General features: G+C 32.1%; 1 protein-coding gene across 5 annotated transcripts in view; it reads right to left on the reverse strand.

Annotated features, from left to right (window-relative positions):
• The window catches only part of SNRPN (small nuclear ribonucleoprotein polypeptide N), a 34,277-nt gene that overhangs the window by 6,816 nt on the left and 15,153 nt on the right, over nt 1-12,308 (reverse strand). For 3 of the 5 annotated variants that reach the window (XR_013825751.1, XR_013825752.1, XR_013825754.1), the window contains 4 exons: nt 7,421-7,685; nt 6,694-6,808; nt 5,983-6,137; nt 3,207-4,292 (listed from right to left, as the gene is read on the reverse strand). The gene's annotated coding sequence lies outside the window, so the exon portion shown is untranslated. Of the gene's footprint in view, nt 1-2,669; nt 2,836-3,206; nt 4,293-5,982; nt 6,138-6,693; nt 6,809-7,420; nt 7,686-12,308 lie in introns of those variants that run through there. The other 2 variants (XR_013825750.1, XR_013825753.1) reach the window with 2 other exon arrangements.

The following is a 12,308-nucleotide window of genomic DNA, read 5'->3' on the forward strand; positions in this document are numbered from 1 at the left end:
GAAACAAAAAGAAAATTAAGGTCAGGAAATCAATAGCAAGTCAATTTAGTATGACTAAAATGATCTCTAATAGAATGATAGAGATATAGAATAGAATGATAGAGACACAGATCTCTATCAAGTTTACAGTTAACCATGGTAACAATCACTTATAGAACTCTACACTGGAGAATATGCATCTTTCCTAGCACCCCTAACACAGCTACAAATATGGGCTGTACTTCTGTTATGATCTATATGTGTGTATATATATAATTTATAAAGGTATTTACATAGTCTATAAATATATACAAGTATATGTATGTGGGAAAGAGAATATATGAGATAGAGACAGAGAAAATCTCAAGGTAGAAATAACCTAAACCAATTAGCTCACCAAAATGCATTCAGTACACTAAAATATAGTGTATATAAGAATATAACAAACATGAATATTAAATTCCTCCCAAATGAAATAAATTACAAAAGACCAAATCTTAAATGTTTTTAACACACACATAAAAAAGCAAGGGTAATGTCATATCAAAATAACGAGGTTGAATATTGATAATTAATAAATTTGACAAAACTAAGATAAAAATGGCCTAGATAAAAATGTATGGTCCCAGCTTGGATTCAGATTTCTTTCAACTATCATAGATATCTTTGGAACAACTAACAAATTTACATAAGGATTTATTTTAAAATATATTAAGGGGTTCTAGTTAATAAAACTAGGGATATAACATTGTAGTTATTTAAAAATGTGATCTGTACATATACAAATTCAGGACTGAAATATTACTGTATTTCTTAATTTTCAAAATATGGCAAAATATCTAGTTCCTACATACATGAAAGTTTACTATGCTCTCATTTGTCTTTGAAACTTTTCATAACAAAAACTAAGATAGTTCCTCAAAACGCTAAACATGGAATTACCATCACTCCTAGCAATTTTACTCCTAAGTATATACCCAAAGGATATGAAAATAGAGACTCAGACATTTGTACACCAATGTTCATAGTGTCCCTCTTCAATGTGGATAGCCACTAGCCATATTATTCAAAGTCAAAAACTGGAAACACCCAAGTGTTCATCAACATATAAAATGTGGTATATACATAGAATAGAATATTATTCAGCCATAAAACTGAACTTTTGATACATATCTTGCTTCCCAAATACTATTTCCCATAAGGAACCAGGGATCCTAGGAGAAATGGCTAGAGCAAGAGAAGAACAAAATGAACCTGGACACTGTTACATGGCCAGAAAGTAAGTGCTCGAGAAAGGATAGGGACATGTTAAAAAGACACAGAGGCCAAATGTGGGATAACTTAAAATTTTTTTTAAAAAACTGAGTAATGTAGTGGCTATCCATCTTTATCCATAGGATAAAGAAAATATCCATGAGTCTACATTGAAATGAATAACTGAAAAACTGAATGGAGAAGAATGGACAGTTCCAAATAATTGGACCACTCCAATTAATAAAATGTAGGATTGACAGAATTTTTTTAAAATCATGATTTGACAGGAAACCTCAATAAATGCTAAAATTTAGCATATGCAAGTATGATAAGAAACAGTACTTGCGGTATCTTTCCCAAAAGATACTTATTAATTACAACACTAAGTAAGCAAAGTAACATTGCTAGTCATAAGGCACTATCAACATTATGTGATCCCTAGTGATGAACTGAGAACTATAACATTTCTGTAGTGTTCTTGCCAAAAGTATATAACCTCAAACTCAAAGAAAAAAATCAAACAAACCTATACTGAGAGACATTCATGGTTAAAATATTTGTAGATTCTTCAAGTGTCAAAATCATGAAAAGGAGACTTTGACAACTATATGTAATGTTGGATCTCACTTTGGATGTATAAAACAATCAGTTAATAGTAGTACATCAATAGAAGTCTCCTGTTTTAGATAATTGTATCCTGCACAGGTAATGTTAATATAAGAAGCTGGGAAATATTAAAAACCCAAATGAACAACAACAAAAGAAACCTATGTACTACTTTTGCTACATTTTTGTAGGTATAAGGTTATATCAAAATAGAATTAAAAATGAAATAATACTAGTATTTAATTGTTTTCAGTCTACTTCATGAAAAAAATAGTCAAAACAGTTTTGATATAGCCAATAAACCAAATATAAAATTCCAACAAAAACAGAACAAAATAAAGCTCTTTTTTTAGGATTAACTTTTCAGAAAGTGCAATTAAAATTATAATGACTATAACAGGGGAGAATGTAACAGAAAAACAAAATTTAGTTCACATATTCACTCGATGAAAAATGTTCATTTTTAGAAAAATTCAATTTTTAGCCTAATCAATAATTATAATGGCAAATATATCAACTGTAAAACACGAGACATTTTATTAAACCTGTTACCAAATCTGGTGAAAAATCCTTAATTAAAGAGAGGAAAATTCCTGAAATGACCCATAAGTCCTTACAAATTGTGAAAAAAGAACATAATTTTGGAATTTCGATGAAACTGCATTTAAAAAGTATACAAATGGCTTTCCTATATCAATATGAAAATAAGCTAGGTGTACAACCCCCATCATTACATTAAGAAAACTATGAAATGTTTGGGAATGAACTTAAAAAAACTAAACTAGCAGTATCCCAACATAACAATTTGATAAAAAAATAGAAAGACATACCTTGCTGTTTGATAGGAAGACTCAATTTTAAAGAGATCTATTCTCTCCTAATTAATCTATTAAATTTGTTGCAAATGAAATAAAAACTGCATTATTTTTTCCAACTTGCAAAGTAATTTTAAGCGTCAATTGAGAGAAAAAAATGCAAGTACAGACAGGGAATATTCTGAAAGAGAAGAGAAATGAGATAGAACTCAATGGAATAGATAAGACTCAACAGTAATTTTAAAGTATCAATAGAAGGTAAGGCAAACCAATAAATAGAAATGCAGTCAATTACATGTCGGAATTTCTATATGATTATGGTAGAATTAAAAATAAGTGGTAACTACTTAGGTTAAGGTGAGTAATTTGAATATGTAATGCTTTAAAACTACAGTAATGATTAATGGAAAGAGAAATAACATGACAAAATATTTGATGCAAAAAAGAAAATACAGACCAAGAAATGATACTAATACAAACGTGTTTTTTTAAGAAAAACACAAAACTCAAAAGGCATAAAGTACATGATTATATTTTAATACACAACCAAAATACAAAACACCATAGTAAATTGATAGCAATAAAATATGGTACTTCATTTGCACTGCATGACAAATGGTTAACATCCTTAATAAAAAATGAGTTCTTAGAAACCAGTAACAAAGACATTGATATATCAATGGAATGGAAAAAAAAAACAGAAGAAAATGAAATAACACAAATGACTAGTAAGGATTAAGCCTATATGAAGATGACAGAGCTAAACAGTAACAGAAGAAAAGCAATTTCTTTGTAATACCATATTACCAAAGATTAAAAATGTAACATTTGTACAGTTTTAGGAAATATACCCACATAAACACTGGGGAACAAGATTGATGAGGTCCTGTCTGTATAGTAGGGAAAACTAGTTTGGACTCAAAACTATAAATTTTGGATACCCTTAGTCCTAGCAGTTCCAATTCACTGGAATTATTTCAACAAATTAGTTGGATAAATTTACAATTATATATAAATCATGTTTACTGTGTAGAAAATCTGTAGCTAGTATATAGACCACCCAAAAAATAACTTGCATATTAATTTATCAATACACCCAAAAGGATGTGCACAAAATTTCATTAATAGTAGATAACACAGACAGAGGTGGCAGAATTAGAAGAGGAAAAAAGGCATTTAAGAAGTAAAATATTATACTTCACAAATTTCCATGTCCTTTGAAATCTTGAAAAAGATGATTTTTTATGAGTCAATTTTCAATTTCCCTGTGATAAATGAAAATTTTAAAAATGTGCACCTAATACTTATGGGAGCACTGTAATGAAGCCTTGAAATTATACCATCCTGAGCTTCTCTGTGTAATAATGCCTCCATCATTCAAGCTCCTGAGATTTAGTCCAATGGCAACAATGAAAACAGTCAACATGCCTGGTTACAGTTCTCTCCAATATCACCCTTTAGGTCACTTTGAAACTTCAGCCTTCTCAGCCTGTTTTTGTGATCTACAGGGAGTGTCCATTGCAACGCATCAATGAGGAATCTCTATACATTATGAAGACTGTCTTTGGTTTTACTGAAGATGGTGGCAGAAGCAATGGCATCAGTTTTTCCTATTCAGTCATCACCTGAGAGGACACACTGGGGAAAAAAATGGGAACAGTTTAGTAGCATACTTCATGATGCAACAGCTATTCTATTATGAATAACAGGTGGATCAAAATTCATTTTGGAATTTTCTAACAATGAGAAAGCCGGATATTGGGAGTTCTTCTTACATCTTGCTAAATGGACTGATCCTTCAAACTTTCTCTTCATGTTGTCTGTATTTCTTTTTTACTATGTATGGTTTCTTCTATCTCCAGATCACTCATTCATGATATCATGCAATCTACATACCTTTCTGTACAAGAAATATAACAATGCTTAAATACTGCAATGAAAATAACCAAGGAGCTTAGTCCATTTGACAAGAAAAACAGTAACTATATTAAAGATATAGAGACTAAAATGGAACTTAGGAAAAGATTTGGCTCCTGACCCATTCATTATTCCAGGGTCCATCAAAATTCCTGAGTAGGTACCTCCCAAAAAACCATTAATCTTCTATTTAGCTATGATTTATCCTGAGAAAAAAATAAACATTTCTGATTAAAACTTCCACTTTCAACGTTATCCCATGGACAGGAGGTAGGCAATGAGGGTCTCTGAGAAAGAATGTCTAAGGAATTTGTCAGCATTCACTCTTCACAGCACATCCCATGAATTATTAACCTTCCTGTGGGGTATAGTAAAAAATGAAGGGAAAAACTCCTGGTGTGTTAAGAGCACAGATTCAGTATGTGTTATAACGTTATTGATTTCATCAACAATTGTCCCCACTCATTCTTTTTTAACAGTTCCATAGCTTTTGTAGTTCTAAGATTGTACCTTTCGGTATCAACATATTGCACCTGGGCCTTTTCCCTTTTGCATTCCTCAAACTGACTTAATCCAAAAACCATGCACTTTTAACTTCTTATCTTTTGCCTAATTTACTCCCCAAATCACAAAACAATTCATTAAGACTTTATTTTATGCCAGGCAATGAATAAGACGTTTGTTGCAAATTATCTGCAAGGGATTCTGAGTGTGAGAGAAGTGAAATTCTGAAAATCAAGGACCACCCCCCAAAAAGAAAACAAAACAAAAACTACTGAAGCACCACATTTGTAGCTCTTACCTACTGTGCCTTCTTTCATCTGGTTTTACAAGCTGTCTTGGTCTGCAGTCACCTTGGCACTATCCCACCATGCTATGGAACTTTGGTTGGCCATATGGCACCATTAGCCAACAGAATATGGCATAAAAGATGCTACATGACTTCTGAAACTAGTTCAGAAAGGCCACGCCACTTTCACAAGGCTCTCTTCTTACATTTATTTTTATGATTCATATGGGAACCTGGCTGTGCGAAGGTACTCTAGTTTAAAGCCTCAGCTAAGCCCAACCTTCCAAGTCATCTAAAACCAGTGCCAGACGTGAGTGAAAAAGTATCCAAAGACTCCAGTGGTCTGAATCACTCTCAATTATTCGATTGGGCCTTCCCAATTGATCCCACAGACATTCTAGCACTGTCAGAAATTTTCACTCACAGTATCCATGGAAATAACACAATAATGTATTATCCATAACTAAGTTTTAGGATAATTTGTTACTCATACGTTACCCTGAACAATATCCACTAGCTGCCACCAAAAATCCCATCAAGCTTAAGAAAAGCAGAATAATCAATTCCTGTCTAACCAAAGTGCCCCTCCATGAATCAAATGAGCACTCAAAGTGTCCTTACACAATCATTATCGCCAAGGGGTTCTCCTAGGCCCAGGGATGGATGGGAGTGATGAACACTTGAAAAGAGGAATACTGCAACAGGTCTCATGGTACGAATTATTGAGATTAAAAACAAAGATGGCAAAAGTGTCTTTTCTTGGAACTATCATCTCCCTATAGGGAAAAACAAGAAACATTATAAGGTAAAATACATAGCATTCTGACCAAACACTGAAGTAGCAGGTAAATGGAGGCTCATGTTGAACTTTGTTACAATTTCAGTTAAGGCTTAGTAACAGTTCCTCATTAATCAATCCTATAGCTGATTCAACTCTCCAACTTCAACATGACTTTATTACTACTACTCTTCTATATTAGTATCTTTTTTAGGTTGCCATGAACTTCTCTTTTTCATACCACAAAACTACACATGCAAAAATAGTTGGTCTATTCTCTAATTTATAATTATTAAAATATTGATCATTTCCTTTATAATATTAGTTGCCATCTTTCGTCATAAGTAAATTAATTGAAGGAAGGCATAAGTACCTACATTATTCATGGATTCCATCTTTATAAAACTGTATTTTAAAATAACTGGTTTATTTATTCTCAGGAATGTTTGTAACTCAAAGGTACTCAAGAACAAAGTCTGCCCCCAGTGTTATTTTCTTGAACCTAGCCAAAATCTCATCCTAATACAGCATTTCTTGATCCAGAACCTTCTTACCTGTGGTTTACAGTTCAGATTTATAAATTAAGGAACTTCACAGGAATAATGTTCCTGATGATGTCAGACATCCTCAGGTTATCTGCATGTTATGTCTTTCTTTCATCATGTTCACCTGAGAAGCAAGTATACAATATTTGACTTTAGAACTGACAGGAATAGTGAATGGAAATAATTAAACTAGCAAATATGACTGCCCAAAGAGACTTTTTTTGTTTTTACTTTTTCACCTTTTCAGAGTACCTTTAGCACAAACATTGAGACTACTGAAACATTTTTCATGCCAATTCTGAATAATCTAAAAAGCCATAAAGACCTATTTGAAATCCTTCTGAGAGACTCAACTACCATAAAAGAAAACAATCCGTTCTCCAATTATGCCCATTACTAAGAGTAATTCGAGTTTATCCCAAGAGATTCCTCCCCCTTACAATATGCCACAAATATGGCACTGCCTTATAAAATTACCCTTTGTGTTTGTCAACCCAAATATAATTGTTTTTGTTTTTTGCTGTACGCGGGCCTCTCACTGTTGTGGCCTCTCCCGTTGTGGAGCACAGGCTCCGGACGCACAGGCTCAGCGGCCACGGCTCACGGGCCTAGCCGCTCCGCGGCATGTCGGATCTTCCCGGACCGGGGCATGAACCCGTGTCCCCTGCATCAGCAGGCAGACTCTCAACCACTGCGCCACCAGGGAAGCCCCCAAATATAATTGTTTAGCACCTACCTCAAATGCCATCTTCTCCCTTCTTTCCGTGGATAGTCCAATACTCTGTTTCACTGTGTAAAACTCTTTGCCGCACTAGCACAAGTATCTAAGTCACACGCTCTTCACGATCACTCAAAAACTATTCATAACAGTCACTGGGAATACAAAGTTGGACACAACAGCCCAACACTCCCGAGATGTCAATAGGTAACGATGAAGACAGGCACAAATTGGTTGTATCTTTAAAATTTCCTCTGCTGTTTAAATGTTGCTTCTGAAATACCTTTAAAATTTTAAAGGCAGAAAGTGGCAGCAGTCCCTTCTTTTCTGATCTTTTTACACAGTAATGTTAAAATTTTGCCATGTTTTTCCAGACAATTTTCTATTCAATAATTCACATTTGCATTTTAGATTTTCAAGTAGCAATACACAAATATATAAACAATGTTTTAGTATTTAACTTACACATGTATAAAAATTTCAAAAAGAATGCTAAAATAATCACTATTGTAGTAACACTAATGAGTAAGCATTACTTAACTCCATTATCATGTCTGAATAATCCCATTCCCAAGGAACAGTAACCATTAATATTTCAAATAGAAAAACCGGAGGCATATGGACACACCTCAGCACACACACTTAGTTGATATTTGTACAAAAATGACAATTTAAAAAATCAACTTAAAACACCCTTCAATATCAGAATACTTTTTCAGTGTTTGAATAATATCCATATGAATTAGCTATCATTAAAATCGTTATTTTAATGATGTGTATTTCATACATTCAAATTATTTGTTATACTTGATCTATAACATACTTTCTTCTTTATGGATTTGAGTAGGAATATATAAAATTCCGTCAACAGATTATATCATTTCAACAATTTTACACACTCAAATTTCGATTGTCATTGCCAAACTGTTGTTCAAAAAGGTGTACCGATTACACTTTGATAATAATGGATAGGATTCTAAGAAATTTCCATTATTTACATTATAGGCAACTGAGAATACTTTTGACATTGGTTACTGATTATAACATACAAATTAACTGCTCTCCAGAAAATTTTCAAAAGCTCAGAAAAATATTCATAATCATGGAAATTCTGTTCTCATACAGATGTATATATGTAAACATTAAAAAAAAATATCCACAGTATTTTATATAAAATGCTTAAACATTTTTAAGCATTATATAAAATGCTTAAACATTTTATATAAAAATTAACATTCATTTAGATATAACATGAAGTGGGCTTCTACACGTTTAAGCTTACAATTGAAATACTATTTCCATTAAAAAAAAAGTAAAGCAATAATCTAATAAATGAGAAAGAACACTATATCTATACCCCTAAAACTAATTTTACATATGTACATGTATATACATTTATAATATGCATGCATATACATATATAAATTTGCAAACAGTAGGTTTACATAGCATAGCAAAATAACCATTACTTCAGCAATGTTATATAACTATGAATATACCTGCGGTTTAAAACGACAATTCCCTTCTCATGTCTTCCTTTTTCTTCCTAAAGATGAAAATAAATCCCATGGGCATTTTTCTTTGCTTGTTAAAAGTATACAATCTAATCTTTTCTTATAACATGAGAACCTAAAAATCTGAAGATATGGAGACAATCTGTGTACCCCTATCCCCCAAAACCTACTACATAAACACCAAAATGTTACAAAGCCCTAAAAGGCCAATTGCTAGTTACCTATTACACTGCTAAAACATTTATAGAAGCCACCTCATGATACTTTACAATGAGATATTTACAAATTTGTACTTCGTGAAATTCCATGCATCTAGAAAAACTAATTTTTAAATGATAAATTTACTGTTATTTACAAGGTTGTCTTGAATGTTGTCATGCAGTCCAATTAAACACAAAACTGTATAATTCAAAGAGAATAAAATCTCCTGATTAAAATATGTAATGCTCTATCAGCAACACAACTACAAATAATGACTTGGCTTTGTTAATGTATAAAAATCCAAGCACTAAATAATAATTAAAATGTAAAATTTTCTTTTAGATGAGAATGCAAAAGTTAAAAAATACCCTTTTAACTTTTGCTTTCCCAAAACTCAACAGATCCCGAAATATGTATATAGCTCAAGAAATCCACAGTTCCATCAATTTCACTGCTGAGACATAAGAAAACAATGAAACTTTACAGTGAATTATTTACAAAATTATACTTTGTGAGACTCTATACATCTAGAAATTCTAGATGATAAAAATTAAAAACCGGTATCTGCCTATTTACAAAGTTGTCTTGAATATTGTCATGCAACCAAAGGAACACATACAGAACTGTGTATAGTTCCAGGAGGTAGTATAAAATCTGACCAAGTCATTTATTAATTTGAATATTAAGGGGGAAAAAAAGAAAACAAAGTAAAAAACAGAAATACAAGGGAAAGGATGAGTAGTTGGAGCAAAGAGGATTTCTAGGGCCATTAAAATATGATGACAATGAATACATGTCATTATATGCTTGCCTAAACCCACAGAATGTACAACACCACGAGTTAACCATAATATAAACTACTGACATTGGGTGACTTATGATGTGTCAATATGGGCTCATGAATTATAACAAATGTACCACTCTGATGGGGGAATGTGGTAATAGGGGTGGATTATACACATGCTGGGTTGATAATGGGGGAGGGATTATGCACGTGTCGGGGCAGGGGACATATGGGAAATCTTTGTGCCTTCCCCTCAATTTTTCTGTGACCTTAAAACTGCCCTTAATAAAAAGTCTTAATAAAAGATAATATAAATGAACTATATCAGGAATCTCGGTACACCCAGAAATATCAAGTGAATTTACATGGTGTAAGTTTTAAATATACATACTTGATACAATGGCAAATTCTTCTTCTATATGAGAACAGGGTAAATGCATAATCTTGTCAACATTTCCTCTTAACAACCGAACTGATATGATAAATTTTGCATAGCTCCAAGAGCCTGTTTGTCAACTTCATTGCCATGTTGATTTTAAAAGACAACAGTATCAATACTAACACATTTACAATGAAAGTTTTTACAAAATTATACTTTTTGAGACTCTCAGTACATCTAGAAATACCAGATGTTTAAAACTAAATTATTTCTCTTGTCCCTTATTTACAAAATTGTCTTGGTTACTGCCATGTAACAAATGAACACAGAAACATTTCTATAAAATGTTCTTTAGAAAAGTGAATTTCATCATGAATCTCAGCACATCTGGGAAAATAAGTTATACCTACATGTGCCACAAAGAGGTAAAATTATATGTATATCAGAAATGTCTATATCTAGAAAGAACATGTGTTTGTAATGTAATTACATACACAGAAGTCTAAATGTCACTCAGCTAAATACCATTTCATTCTACAAGAATAAAAAAGCTTATGTGCTATTAATTTTAGGTAAATATATGTTCAAAACTATGACAGAAATTTCTGCACATCTATTGAATTATATGGTATAAAAAACAAACATCTGATCACATGCACACAATTACCTAATAATTCCCCCCCCTCCCATACAGACCAAGTATAAACACATAGGGGTCATGTAACACTTCTATTGGTAAGATATTTTTCAGCATTAGTTCAACATTAATATATTAATTGTGTGTATGTGTGTGTATGGAGAGGGAGTTCTAAATACCTAGGAAGTTGTTATAGAAGAGCTTGTCTGTTCAACACACAGCAGTCAAATGCTTCCCTGCTCTGTCCCAACATTTAAAACTCAAAAATTTGATTGGAGTATAAGAAAAACTGTACAAGTTTACGTATTTAAAAATATGAATGACAATGATTTCTACACTTTAAACAAAGAATGTCTAATTACAAAACCTCAAGAACATAAAAACAACCTTCAAAAGTCAAGCCTAATTCATGAAGATGCTCACTCTATCTATGATCAATGATTACAACTTTAACATTTAAGTGAAAAGGTATTTCCAAAATTGACAGAAATTATATATCCAAAATTATTTCATGAAATAACACGTATCTTCAATACAGAAAAGAAAGTAATAATACAATCCGGAACAACCAAATATATCCCAAATAGACATGGTTTAGCAATTCAATTTACCAGAACAGTGTTTTCACCTTTGTCTATCAGTTTGGTACTCACAAAATATATGCCTACTCAGCAAATCCTAGGCAGATGCTATTTAAAAAAAAACAACCAACATTTGTTTACCACATATCTAGCAGCCTCACAATATCCTCCAGCAACTAAATAGTTTATAAACTAAAACTTCCTATATCATCTGCCCTCAAGGCCAAATGGTAATTGTTTAGGCCAAAAAATAATTCCATTCTATGACTTTTAATATCACTAGTTTTATAAAAGACATACGTGCATGTATTCATGTGTGTGTATACGTATACATATGTATATGTTAAGAAATCCCTATAAATCGAGGACTAAAAGTTTAAAGCAAAACTATTATACATTCTAACTATTTTATTAACAACCATCTATAAAAACACCCCTTTAGCTGCCCAATTATTCACTAAGATAAGCTGACAGCGAGAATTTTCACTCTATATAGTTAATATTTTACAAAATATGCAAAAATTATAGCTCATATGCCTAAAAACATGCAATAATGGTGTCTATTATATTCACATAATACAAAAACATTCCTTTGGTCAGCCCACTATTTAATGAACTCAGGTGATATACCATCACTAACATCATCCATAAAAATTTACAAATTGCCTATACAACTAGAAATAAGCACTTTAAAACAACAATTCACTATTTTCATTAAAAGTCAAATTCTACTCACAAATGAAAACATTTTTAACCTATGCTATTTTACCACATGTGGAGCTTTCTTTAAGATATACAAAGAGCTGTGTT

The sequence above is a fragment of the Stenella coeruleoalba genome (genome assembly GCF_951394435.1).
Source record: "Stenella coeruleoalba genome assembly, chromosome: 2".
NCBI lineage: Eukaryota > Metazoa > Chordata > Mammalia > Artiodactyla > Delphinidae > Stenella > Stenella coeruleoalba.